Source organism: Schistocerca serialis, unplaced genomic scaffold, assembly GCF_023864345.2.
Source record: "Schistocerca serialis cubense isolate TAMUIC-IGC-003099 unplaced genomic scaffold, iqSchSeri2.2 HiC_scaffold_1261, whole genome shotgun sequence".
Lineage (NCBI taxonomy): Eukaryota > Metazoa > Arthropoda > Insecta > Orthoptera > Acrididae > Schistocerca > Schistocerca serialis.
In genome coordinates, this window is record NW_026047471.1 from 45,189 (window position 1) to 57,632 (window position 12,444).

Here is a 12,444-nt window from a genome sequence, read left to right on the forward strand (position 1 = left end):
AAAACTCCATATTCCTCAACATCTCCACATACTGCGCGTGACTGGGTTCGAATCCTGGCCCAACACTAAAGATTTCATTATCAAGCTCTAGCATGAGAACACCTATCTGCTGGTGGACAATAATTTCGATTTATAATGTATTTTCATGCGCTGTCAACACTAACGATATTTGACGTTTTTGACTCCCAGTGAGACACAGAACTATTTGTGAGATAACTGTAAGTTCAAGATGTTATTCCGAGCTGCTGGTGGAGAAAAATTCGGTAGCTGACGTCTCTTTGTGTGTAGTCAACAACGATATGCGTGGAGCTCTATTCCCAGTCAGCACTGAACTCTTCGTCATATTATTTCTAGTTCAAACATGCTCACATGTCGCTGCTGGTGCAACAAACCCATATTTAACGTTCGTTTTCTCTAGAATATAACAGCGATAGGTGCCGGGTTGGAATCCTGGGAAGAAAAAAATTAATGTTTCGTCTCGTCATTTCAGTTAAAACATCTAGCTACTGCCGAGAAAATCCGATATGTCACAGTTGATTGTGCTTCAATATCTATCTTATTAGGTTCTGGGTTCGGATCCCTGTCCAACACAAGGCCTTGCCTCACGGCATTTCAAATAAGTTACTTGTTAAGAAGCAATATTTAACATCTCTGGTAGTTTGTTAACAGGGACAATAGGTGCTGGGTAGGAATTCGCGTCCGTTAAAAATGTTTGCGTTTGTAATTTAAAGTTGGTATTTGCTAACTGATACTGTCTAAAATCGAGGTATATCACTCCCTGTATGCTTAATCAGGAATGACTGTTAGTTTCCGTCAGTCACGAAATCTTTGCTTAGTCTGCATGACCTGAGTTTGAATCCATATGCAGAACGAGACGGTTCGTCGTGTCATTTCAATTTCATACATATTCTCAACTAGCTGCTCGTGAATAACTTAAATTTTTAAGTACTTTGAAGAGGAAATCATGAATACGACGAACTTACTACGTGCATTACCTATCTGACATAAAAAGGAGAGTGGTAACATTTCAGGTATGTTATTTACTGTAATAAATGTGAGCTTATAAGCCTTAAGGACAGTCTTACCTGTGATAAGGTGTTACTGATATTTGTAGTATCGTAGTATTACTTTACATCTTGAGTTATTGCGATACAGTGCAGTGTTTTTCTAGTGGTGTAGTCCGCCCCCGGTAGCTGAGTGGTCAGCGCGACAGACTGTCAATCCAGAACTGTGTTAAGCTAGAAGGCCTTACAATAAGGGACGGACACCCACGTCACCAGCCGACCACCAGTACCACCCCCAGCCAATGTTAAAAGATACAGCCCTCCAGAAGAACAGTATAGATCTTACGATAACATTGAAAGGGCCACACTAGCTGCAAGATTTAGCGTGAGACTATACGCTTCTCTGTTACGTTACAAACATTAAAAACATTGCCCCACAAGGAAAAGTATAACGTTTCTCATTGGTTAGACAGAATTTTTGTAGGTGGAGCTTAAGATTGACATTGAGACCCTAATTGGTCAGTTGAAAACACAGCCAGATAGTTTTTCTTAAACCAACTTCGGCAAATTGTAATAAGGAGAAGTTAGAGAAGAGTTGTTTCCGAGACGGCGAGGTGTGTGGAGCTGCGCCGTCCGCCGCCCCCTGATGGTGCCTAACCAACGACAAGGTAATGAACGCACGCGATGCCGCACTCAGAACTACAGAAGTCTCAACTGTTACACCCCCTTTTTGCATAATACTAATGTCGATCGTCAATTAAAGCTCATGGTATTCACATTTGCTACTAGAAGTTGAAATCTGAAATGCGATGATTTTTCTGTTATATAATTATTGAGAAGCCACATCAGCCATTGTAATGTACAACAAGATAAATAAGTAATTAAAGATAATTGAGAGTCTCGGTAGACCATTATTGATAGTTTTCTCTTTTATGAAACTTAATTTAAACCTAGATTATAGATGTGATATGGCATAGGTCATCCTTCGATCCATTGTAGAAGTTGAAAATCCATTCAGAGAATATTCGTTCACATTTTGTTGTACGCACTTGGTTTTTATTATCCTGTATTAAAATATTTCCTTTTATCAATAGTGCAATTTATAAACAATGTTTTGTGAGTAGAATAAAAATTCCATTGGTAAACGTAACTACTTTCTCGACGTTGTTTTACGAGCTAACTAAAAATAGGAAAGCCTTGAACCCCTTCTACAAAATTTAGTTAGTACTAAGATTCTTTTACAGGGAGTGCAGTGGGGCTGACGCTGAAATCATTAAGTATTTGATTATATCATCGCTAGTCTCACTGAAATCTTCTCAACTCTACATGTCATGTGTGGTCTGGCGTCTCCTTACCAGCAACAGGTCCCAGGTTCAAACTAGTAATTCCCTAAAAAAAAACGTTCAGAGCGTCGTTGCGCGAAAGTGGTAGGGAGACACGACTCATAACAGACAGACACCACGCAGAATGTTAGAGTCGTCACTGTCAAGGCTGTTCCAGCGTTGATCTCACATTGTCTCGATGATTTTCTGCATTCCTACGTTGCTGTGGAAGCAGTCACACAACGCTTCTTTGTAACAGATTTCTTGGCGGAAAGCCTGGACAGTCTCATATTTGTGCTTCGTCTAAGGACCTGTTTGCGTTCGCGATTTATAAACAACCTCTTTAACGTACAGAAACATTTCTTTTAAGCAAGCTGACTTCTTCTTTAGTGTCACACGGCTCCCTGTGAGAATTCTTGGCGCTTTGTCTGCATTCCGTCTCAGATCCTGTGGGGTACTGGAATTGTCGACTCGTTCTCGCTTTCTAAGGCAGATAAAAGCGCCTGCTGCCAGCCAGAAGATCCATACACCTGCACGTGTGCGTTCTCGACGCTTTTTGTGTCTATGTTCCACCCCAGTGGTTGCATGGTTTCATCAGTTTTCGGCACGCTTCTCATTGGCCGCCAGGCTTTTCGCGAGGTGTTCATCCTCAAGCGTGCCGAGCGAATCATCCACGCGTGTTTGCAGAATGCATCTCTGGCGCTTTCCCTATGATGTCCGACTTCCCTCTCGTCCTGAGTAGCTGTCGCTGTGAATCATCGAAAGTGGTACCCGGCGGACGTTGCATGACATGTTGTCCGTGTACTGCAGATCACGTGTACCTCAACTTGTGTTAAATGTCGCAGTAGTCACAGAGCATCTGCTTTTACACTTTAAAGAAATTGAATTTGTTTTCACGTTCCGTAATTTACATACGGCTTACCACGCCAACACTAAACTCATTCCTGTTACATCAACACCTTTCCAAGGCCTATAATTCCTTCCGTAATATTGAGACACATGTTGTGAGGTTATTTAATGTGCGTGCACTGCTTAGAAAGTGGATAGTGGCTTGACATACTTTTCATAATTGGACAGCAAAGCAGCAATAATGACGTGATCGCTGCGTTCATTATGCAAACGTGTCATCTTAAAGCACACTTATTTTGTCGATCAGTTGCGTGTTCTGTGGAAGGCTCATGAAGAGTCTTCTGGTCAATTATGTGCATTATTAATGATATCGAAACAAGATTCTCGCCGGTGATAAGAAGCAAATAAGAGAAGGTGTTGCTATTATTATTCAATTATTATTATTCTCGAACATATCATTTACCGAGATATTCGTATTGAGGCAAATATTTTGTGAAATGTTTTTTGAAGGACACACGACACCTTTTGAAAATAAGAGCAAGGGATATAACCCTATCTGATATTTTCAGTTGCACATCTATTAAAACAGGAGGAATAACCGGGAAAGTGGCAGATCCCAAGAAACCAGGATGGTAGGGTAGCCAGTTTTTGTTGGGATGAGCTGTAAACTATGCTCAACGACCCTCGCAATGACATTTTCTGCGTATTTATGCGCAAAGATTCCCTTAAAACATTAATAAGATATATGTCACTGCATAACTCTTTCCAAAAGCTTCAGATACCATTTCAATTATATTGCAAATCTGTTATGTTTGCAACGATATCAAGATAAATTACACCCTACGAATATTGTATATATAACAGAACACTCCCCGTTTTGCGCTTTAAAAACCTTGTTTTGATATGTGTAGGCACTTATGAACGATTGCAGGTATCTAAACGACACGAAGGGACTATGTGCTTTATGAAAGCCACACCAAAAAATGTTTGAACTTATGACGAAGCAGGATGGGAACCCAAAAATTTGGTTATCATTTTGTTGATCCACGTACAGTTCGCTTACAGTGCTACGGTTAATGGCGCCCCTCTCAATGATGTAGCACAGAAGAGAGAAAGAATTCTACAGACGACAACGAAACTTAAATTTTGTTTAATATACTAGGTGAAATTACTGAACTGTCGCTATCCTACAAAACGTTAGAAAGTCTCTCTTTCATTTGTGCTACTGAAGTGGTAGGAGCGTATTCCCTATAGGGTAAAATTTCTTAACAAGTGAAGCAGATTCGGCGTAACATAAAAATAAACATTATAATCAATGAAGTAGTTTAATGATAGAGTACATTCAACTAAAATGGTAAAGAGGAATTATGTAAAAAAAGCAATAATAACATCATAAAAGAATCAAAGAAGGGTAAAATTACAGCTGTGAATTTGAGAAACCTGAGGGTATAAACTGAAATAAACACCGGTTTTGTCTTTGGAAACGCTATACAAAATTTAACAATGTCAATATATAATTCACTCGCTTTACTACGGTTCAATGCTGTCGACACTACATAACTATTACATCCGTTTTGTGTACGTGAAGACATTATGGCACAATTTCTGAGTGATGGGACCGCTGAAGGTACTCTGCTCTTGCAAATACACACATCAACAAAAGATTTTCGTCATCCAGTTACTTCAAAAGTCATGGCATAGAAAAGAAAAACTGACTCTTAGGCATGCGAATATATTGATGTGCAATGTGTTCAGGTCACCTAATCGAAGAAACAAACATTGTGTAATGACCAAATCGTTTTCTTTTTCCCATAGGGAATTTTCGCCGATCTCCAGAGCTGCATCAATACGTGTATGAACGTTCGTTCCCTTGCTCGGATGCAGACTTGAATCTGTTGTGTGGTATAACATCGATGAGATCAAGCCAGCCCAGGTCACATTTGTCCCACTCTTCAATGGCGATTGTGAGTTAAGTCACGCACAGTACGTGATCGTTGTCGACGTCCAAGTATAACTCGCTTTCATCGATCATATATGTTCATTTGGGTTCACGTCCGGAGAAACGGCATAACACTCCATTCTGGTGGTCGTACCATGCTGCAGGAACGTGTTCACGAGAACAGCACGATAAGCACCCGAGTTATCCATCTATGAGAATGAAATTGACATAAAAATGTTGACAATACGGTTCCACTATTGGTTGCAGAATCTCGTTCCTGTACTGTAGAACGGAGAGGCTGCCCTGAACGACCAGGAGATGTATACAGTGACTCGATGTAATGCCACACCAGAACATCACTCCACCATCAATTTATTGCAGATGTGTGACGTAGGGTTGAAGGCGGTGAATATTATTGGGTTGTACCCAAACTCATTTTCTGCATCAGCGAACAAACAGATCCTAGTTTCATCCGACCCCAGTCCTGGTCCGCCCATTCAACATGATATCTTGTTGATCTGGAATTGAGTCTACCAAGCTGAAATGTAGATATAGTTCTCGTCATGGCCTTCAGGGACGGAGATCTAAATCCTCAATCGTCTCCTGACAGTTCTAAGCGATAAATAACGCCCTGAAACCAATTCTAACGACGAATTGAGTTTAGGAGCACTCATCTCAGATTTCTTTTGCCTCCAAAGTCGTAGGTATCGATCAGTCTGTGCACCTGTCGAATGTGGACGGCCGATGCCGTTTAAGTCCTCAACAATACCTGTCGACTGCAACTGATTCCATGTCCACACCACATCACTTTGTCTCCGGTGCACGGGACGGGAAACTTCCCTGGTTGACAAGACCTGCGCATAACGTAATCATGCAGACTATCATTAGTCGTGGATGTTCTTCGTACCGTGATTGATTTTATCATCATAGTTTCGCAGACGTCTCTAAAGCGTCTCTACTGGTACTTTACTTTCAACTGAAATACCGCAATGCATTCCGGTGCGACGTTCTACCCAGAGGTAGCATTAATAGTAACTGGTTGTTTACAAATATTGTCTAGGGCGAACTATGCGATCGGAACAGGTACAGTCAAAATAAAAACACACCGGCACGACCTACCAGGATAATGCAACACCCTGTGTATAGATGCGCCTAATCGGCTTGTAGGATCTTGTACCGGAGAGGGACAATGGCAGACACATCTGCAGCAGCGTTAAATTTTCCGTTTGAGGTCCCCAACAGACTTCCCCCCCCTATTTCCCCGTATCCATTCAAGAGAATGCATTCACCATCTACATGGACGTTGCCTCATTGACACATAGTATGTGTCGCCATATGTGCTTTCCGACGATCCGTTTCCTTTGTTCAACGTGTACATATGTGTCATAGGTAGAACAAACTAAGAAAAAGGAGAAAAAAGAGAAAAAATGTTCATTAGAGCAGGTGATCTTAATCTATGCTTTGAGCTTGAAGTGCTCCTGAGCAAATGCTAACCTCTATGCTGTGTGTTGTGGATCGGTGGCTTCTGTACCAAATGGCGTGACGCTGATTATGGATGGTATTTCTGCTCAGGGGTCCTGTTGTACAGTATTGGATTTTTGAGTGGTCTGGTGTATCGAGAAGCGTCTGTCATTTGAAAAAGTCGAAAACGAATCTTGTTTTGTTGTCCACCGCACTTTTATTTTGGCGATGGCGCTCTCGAGGTGGTCCGTCAGCACCATCGAGCATTCAGAATTTGGCCGTAATCAAAGAAACTGATATCGAGCGGCTGTTCTAACGTTCAATTGCCATGCTGAAGCAATTACAAAGTGTTACTACATTGTAGTCACGTATAGTGCAAAAAATAATCCCTTGCCCCTAGAGCGAGTGCTGTCTTTAAATGAGTTGCTGTCTTTAATTAAATGCTTCATGGCTGAATGAAAGCGAAATGCTACATAGCCATGTGAACGTGTTACCTTATAAGAAAATGTTACGGTAGTTGTCGCGGTTGTATTGTTAGTGACCAGAAAGGAACACTCTTTGTAAAGTTTTAGCTGCTATACTGCATCGGTATTGACAGGAGACAGAGGAATATACAGGCCGATTATAGGTTTCCTCCCTCTCTACTAAAGCCCTACATTTTCGTATCGATCTGGAAGCAGCGCAGTCACCGTACGTCAGGTGAGTTTGTATTTCCTGTTACAGTAGATTAGATCACCTTTGTGATGTGGAAGTGTGTTCTCAGAGATAGTGTTTCACCCTGGACAATGAGACAGGCAATAATAATTAAATTATTCGGCATTACTTTGGTATTGCAGAAGATGCACCTATAGCAGAAGGATGTGCTATTTAAGAACAAATAAAGCATCAAATGTTGACAGAAAAGGATGCTGTAATAGCAGAGGTTAGTACATTTTTAATAGATAGGCTTCTGATGAAAAACATGATAGTGTCATGGCTGTGAGAGATGAAGCAATGTCACCAATGGCAGAGTTCCGGGGAAGCAGCGGTTCATTTTATCAGCTATCACCTCAAATAAAATAAACGAAGTTTTCAGAAGGGTACCGGGATGATGCGTACAAGATATGGACCAAAGAGCAGGGGGAAATGATGGAAATGTTGATCGTCCCTGTTTCTGACGTGACAGATTGATGTGACACGGTGCCTTAAATTTACAACTGTTGAGACACATTACTGTTCATAGAGATTTAGGGCGCTGAAAACAAAGAAGAGAAACGACCCTCACAATTCATATTTGCATGCCCTTGTACTATGTGGTCATTCAACTTAAGGCCACTCTGGATAGTTACAGAGATGTTTTACGGCAGGTGCAGTCTGCAGCTGTTTGTTATCAATAGTGTAGCTGTATAGTAATGGTTTTCCTTTTTATGCGCAATATGTTACATTTACTTACGTTCAGGGTCAACGGCCAGAGCCTGCACCATTCATCAGTTCCCTGCAGGTCGTTCTGCAGATTCTTACTGTCTTCTGGCGTTGCTATTTCGGTATAGACAACTGCATCACCTGCGAATAGCCTTAAAGAGCATCCGACTCTTTCTACTAGATCGTTTATATATATTGTAAACAGCAACGTTCCTATCTCACTTCCCTGTGATACTATGGATATTACCTTTACATCTGTCGATTTTGTTCTGTTGAGAGCGACGTGTTGAGTTCTATCTGCAAGAAAGTTTTGAATCCAGTCGCAAGTCTGCTTCGATACTCGGTAAGCTCGTATTTTTTTCACTAAACGGCAATGCTGAACGGTATCAAATGCCTCACTGAAATCAAGGAACACGGCATCAACCTGAGCGCCGTTGTCCACTTCGCTGTGAATCTCATGGAGGAACAGAGCGAGCTGAGTTTCGCAGGATCTCTGTTTGTGACAACCATGTTGATTTTTGTAAAGAAGACCTTCATTTTCCAAAAACCTCATAATTCATGAGCATGAAACATATTCCATAATTCTACAACAGACTGACGTCAACGATATAGGTCTATAATTGTGTGTATCTGCCTTACGGCGCCGGCCGCGGTGGCTGAGCGGTTCTAGGCGCTTTAGTCCGGAACCGCGCGACTGCTACGGTCGCAGGTTCGAATCCTGCCTCGGGCATGGACGTGTGTGATGTCCTTAGGTTAGTTAGGTTTAAGTAGTTCTAAGTCCTAGGGGACTGATGACCTCAGATGTTAAGTCCCATAGTGCTCAGAGCCATTTGAACCATTTTGTCTTACGGCCTTCCTTAAAAACGGGAATGACCAGCGCTTTTCAGAAGTCGTTAGGTACCTTCCGTTCCTCAAGCGATCTGCGATAAATTACTGTTAGAAAGGGAGCAAGTTCTTTTGCATAAACTTTATAGAATCTTATAGGTATCTCAACTGGTCCTGACGCATTTCCACTACTAAGCGATTGTAGCTGCTTTTTAGTACCCCGGTGTGGTATCTCAATAGCCGCCATTTCGACGATCGTACAACTATTCAAAGGAGGGACAGTGTTACGATCTTCCGCGGTGAAACAACTTCGGAAGACCGAATTCGATATTTCGACCTTCTCTCTGTTATTTTCCGTTTCGGTGCCGGTGTGGTCGCTGAGGGAATGAATAGATGATTTGACCCTCTTACTGATTTTATGTGCGGCCAAAATCGCTTGGGGTTTTTACACAGGTCGGTTGACAACATCTTACTTTCAAAATAATTGAACGCTTCTCTCATTGCTCTCCTTACGCTCATTTTCTCTTCGTTCGGCTTTTATTTGTCCGCTAGGTTTTTACTTCTCTTGAGTCTGAGATGAAGTGCTCTTTCTGACACGGCTGTTAAACGATGTTGGATCTTTCCTATCCCTTAAAACCCTACTCAGAATATACCTGCCTATGAGACATTAAACGATGCCTTTGAATTTTTTCCATATGTTCTCCACATCTTCGTCCTCATCACCAAATATTTGTTGCTGACTGCTGAGATATTCTGAAATAAGAGATGGCACGAACACGAGCCACGCACGGCTCAGAATGTTAAGAAAGGTAGGACGATATATTTGCTCGGCAATGGTGACTATACTGTCACCATTGCTGAGCAAACGACGACCGGGAAGTAATAGCAGTCCAGCAAAGATAATACGCAGGGCTCATATCGATAAGCGCTGCTGCTGCCGCTCACGGGCAGGCAAAGCAGCAACTCAGTGACACAAGTAATTGAAACTAACATAACGAGGTGGCCCGTCGTGACTATACTGTTACCATTGCAGAGCAAATATATCCTCCTACCTTTCTTAACATTCTGAGCCATGCGTGGCTCGTGTTCGTGCCATCTCTTATTTATCATCCTGTTTTGGCCATACTGCCACCTCGTTATGTTAGTTTCAATTACTTGTGTCACAGAGTTGCTGTTTTGCCTGCCCATGAGTGGCAGCAGCAGCGCTTATCGATATAAGCCCTGCGTATTATCTTTGCTGGACTGCTGTTACTTCCCGGTCGTCGTGTGTCTACCTGTCAGTTGGAACGTGCCAGCAGTTAGTTCGTACCTGGCAGTGTTTGAGTTGGCAAGTGGCACAAGTTCAGTCGGGTCGCAGCAGCAGTGCGGTCCAGACCGCCATGACTCGCCCGACGGTTGCCGACACACATGATTGGAGTAACGACGTCTTTGGTTGGTCGTCGATCGGCCGTATTGCCGGACGACGTGTATTTGGCCGGCGATCGCTTATGGGTTGGCTGTGTGTGCCGACTAGTGTTTCGTCCCTGTTATTGTACAGTCACTGCCGTCAGCATTGTCTAGTTCTTTGTGCAAGTGTTCGTGAAACTGTGTGTAGTTTGTGTGCTTTTGGTTGTCAAGTTATTTTAAATGTTGAAGGCGTACTGGCTCTGATGAGTCGGTCGGTTGGCGTGGAGCAGTGAGGAATGCTCGGCGGGGCGAAGTTTGGCCCGCTGGCTGTTTCTACGCGGTGTGTGAGAGTGTGCCGCTGTTTGCATTGCTACGAGGTCCGTGGCTCACCAATCCTGGACACGAAAGTTGAGTTGTTATTTAACCTACCAGCAAGTCAAGACTGTTCACATTGTGTCGTTTGGAGTTCGTTGTCGGCTGTTGGGATATTCCCGCAAACAACAATGTGGTTTTCAAGTTGGAAAATTCTAGCCACCCTCCAGTGGAGTTTCACTGTAATTGGTTATTTGAATTGAAGTGCACCAGCGGAATCTTCTGCCTTGTGGCCGTTAACGTACCGGGTACCTGTCCTGGGCGTTGACGTAAATTTCAGGCAATGTAGATGGTGTCCAGCACGGTGTGTAGTTTGACAGCTCCGTGTCTGATTGGTTGTGGGCGCCAATACCTTCTACGTTGTTCGATTGAACTCCCTGTGGTGCCCTGCTCGGGTGAAGTGTAAGTTATCTTGTCAGTGGGTCCGCTGACTGTCGGTCGGTTGGGTTGTCGTCAGATCATGAATGGTTGGCCCGACTGCCTGTCTCACCTAAGTGTGCGTTAAGTGTTTGAATTACAGGTCGACCCTCGGACATCTGGGCGCCCTTGTAGACTGCCAAATTTTTTTTTCTTAATTTGTTCTTGTTGTTGATACTTGTACGGCTTCTAGGCGGTTTTGTGTTTTAGTTTAGAGTTGATGTACTCTTAAGGCCTTCATCCTAGTTGAAAGTACTGTTTCACGTAAGCCCTTTGGCATTTAAAAGTTTTTTAAAGTTTTAAGTCTTCAGCCTTCAGCCGATTTGAATTTAACTTGTTTACTTCAGCCCAACTAAAGAACTGTTTTAAGATAAGGCTTGTCTTTTCAATTTCTAACTATGCTTCCGTTTTAAGTTATTGACCTTCAGCCATTTTAAATTAAAGTGGCTTTCAACCGGTAATTAAGGCCCCAAGGATTAAAGCTGTGTGTTTAAAAACCTTTTTTGGGCTCTTGTAATGTTTGATCAAATAATAAAGTTGAATGTTCGAGTGTAACTGGCAGCCCCTTATTTAGGCCCCTTTCCACAATTTATTCTATCTTTCCTGTCCTGCGGGTTTAGCAGAGCGTATCACATTCCTTGTAGGACCCGTCGTCATAGGTGATGTCAACGCCTTATGATTACTGATACCTTCCCCTAATTAACTGATTCGATAAGTTCAGGTCTGTTGCCAGGAGGTGTAAGACGTTACACTCTCAAGTTAGTTGTCTATTTTCTTAAGGTAATTTTCGGACAAGACATTCAGAGCAATGCCACACGAATCCCTGTCTCTGGCTCCATTTTTGATGGCATAATACTTCCAATTTATACCTGGCAAGTTGAAGCCACCCCCTATTACAACGTTCTGTCTGAAGCGCTCTACACTACACATCCTGACCCAGGTGGTCTATAAAAGCAACCGATCACCATTTTTGACCGTTCTTTGATGTTCAGTTTGACCCACATTAATTCATATTCGGAATCCGTGAAAACTTGTCTTTACTTTATAGAATTTCTTACTGCAATAAACACGCCACCGCTATTGGCGATTAACCTATCCTTTGGATAAATATTCCAACCTTAACTTAGGATTTCTTTGTCACTGATCTCCGGTTTCAACCAGCTTTCTGTTCCCCATAATATCTGTGAATTACAAACTTCAGTAAGTGATACTAGTTCTGGGATCTTTCCTTGGATGCTCCATCAGTTTACTAAAATCATATTAATCTTTTCTGTCTCTGATATGCGAGGACCAAGATTCTCTACGGTCGCTGTGACTGATTTAACAGGCAAATCGTGTGTGATCCCAAGAGAGGGGTTCTCTAACCTAAAGCCCCGTGTACTTGCCCCACGTACTCCGCTACCATAGCAGCCGCTGTCTGCGTGTAGTGCACGCCTGACCTATTGAGGGGAAACCTACAATTCTGAAC